This window comes from Centroberyx affinis, unplaced genomic scaffold, assembly GCF_046629955.1.
Source record: "Centroberyx affinis isolate AG114_WGS23_722 - 3 ecotype Tasmania unplaced genomic scaffold, CSIRO-AGI_Caff_v1 ptg002261l_1, whole genome shotgun sequence".
Classification (NCBI taxonomy): Eukaryota; Metazoa; Chordata; class Actinopteri; order Beryciformes; family Berycidae; genus Centroberyx; species Centroberyx affinis.
In genome coordinates this window covers 247163-249464 of record NW_027280549.1, presented here as the reverse complement: position 1 = coordinate 249464, position 2302 = coordinate 247163, and positions in this window count along the sequence as shown.

Here is a 2302-nt window from a genome sequence, read left to right as displayed (position 1 = left end):
TTCTTTAGCATTCTGTGGCAGTTGGTTCCTCAACTTTTCTGAGCAATAGCAATTTTAACTGTTTTAGCTCAATATCCTACTTCTGATGTACACCTTTATATCAGTGGGATGTTGACGTGACCTCAGATAACTGCATCTCAGAAACCTTAGGGCTGAGAAACACTGCCCAAGTTTCCAGCTTGGAAGCCTTGTTGGAGATCTGTATGTGTGTCAGAATTCCTACTGTTCATCTCTCTCTCTCTCTCTCTCTCTCTCTCTCTCTCTCTCTCTCTCTCTCTCTCTGGTTTTGTAATGCCAAAGCCCAATTACAGCGCCTGGCCATCTGGCTGCATGTGGACATATGTTGTGATTGACAGGCCAGCAGTAAGGGCGTGTGATGCCTCTGCCCGTCTGGCTATATTAACCCAGGTCAGCCTCTGTTTTACCCATACCACCTCTGGACAAATTCACATGCGGCCGAATCTACAGCAACTCCATCATCGGCCGCGCTCAGAGATCTGCACCGGAATTGCAGTCACATGGCGTATGCAGTGGAATTTGCTCAAGCGGGGGTTAGTGTTATAGGAGGTTAGGGTTAGCATCACTCGCTTTCTGTCTGTCTGTGTCTCCAGCAGCAGGCAGACAGAGGATTACAGAGCAGCCTGCCGTTGATCAAACTCATATGTTTTTCCATGCTAGCGAGAGATGTACAGCTGGATGCATGCTGCCAGTTTGGGCGGCCTGATAACACAGCTGGACACTCCTTTTGTTCATGAGATCATGAACAGTGGAGGAAAGGGCAGAAACTGTTGAGGGATAAACTAACTGAGAAACCAGAGGCATTACAATGCTGAAAGTTAGAAGCATACATAATTAATGGATAACGCTGGTGTTTTTTAATGCATTTCTTACCGTCAACAAATCCTATGAAATTAATTCAAGAAGTCTGGTTAAGAGGTCCAAAAAAATACGACAACTTCTTCATTTATTGCCATAAACTCGGCCATGTTGCGGTTAAGATAGAGTCAGAGGTACCTTAAGTTTTTTTTCCTTACTTTGGTTGCTAAGGTCTTTTGTGCAACGATTTAACTAACTTTAAGGGACTCCTTAAGTATAAGACCAAGATAAGGAGAAAACCTTAAATACTTAAGTGAACATTTTAAGGAAACCTTAAAGACCCTATGAAACAGCATCATTACTTCCTTGATTTGATGTATTTCCTGTTGAAACAGGATGTTGGGGCGGGACATAACGCAGGGAGGGATCATTCAAAAGTCTAAACCAATGGAATATCAGTTAGGGAAAGAAAGGCAGTTTGATTGGATGGGAGGAGCTGAGAGGCGGGACTATTAAAAAATCTGTGATGTTTTATTGGTTGGAATTTGTATTTACGCCTCCTGGTACACGATGACGTCACCATGAAAGATACTCTGTTTACCAGGAAGTAAAAGTAATGGGAGTTAATTTCATGGGGACTTTAAGGAGAAGACTTAGGGGTGTTTTGTGCAACCGATTTTATTTTAAGGAAACCTTAACTCGGACTTTAAGGAAAATCTTAACTTAAGGTGTTTTGTGCAACCGGCCCCGGGTGCTTAGACCAGCAAATGTAAAAGCTTTCATGGACTGGCTATAGGTTGAATCACTATTGTGTTATAGCAATCGGCCATAGAGTAGCAAAATGGATATTAAATCATATGAAAATGTTGAAGATTACTCAGTTATCCTGGTAATATGGCTATTTATAGTCAGTCCTGTATGAGCCATCTTGGTGGATAGTGTAATGTTAGCGTTGGTGGCAGTTGTTGCAGTGCCATAGCACAAGTGAATGTGTTAATGTAGCTGTGCTGTTGGAGCTGTTATGGATGCTGCTGCACGTATTATTCTTAGCCAGTTAAGAATAGCCTCTCTCTGAGTCACAATTTTCAGTACAGCCCACATAGCATTTTGGCAATTGCACATGTAGTGAGTGTATGGTCTACTACATACAGAACAGCCTGTATCCAAAAACAGTCCACACACACACACACACACACAAACATCCACACACATGAACACCTGCCTCACAGGAGGCCCGGGGGAAGGGGGAGGGTGACACACACACACACACACACACACACACACACACACACACACACACACACACTTCGACACATATGTGGACTCTAGCATTAAGGTCACCAGTGCTGAACCGGGACTCTTGTGACTCACACACTCCGCTCTGCATTGCGTCCTCAAGCCCAAATATATTTTCTGGCTATGCATTACCTCCCCTTTCCTTTCCTTTCCTTTCCTTTCTTTTCCTTTCCTTTCCTTTCCTTTCCTG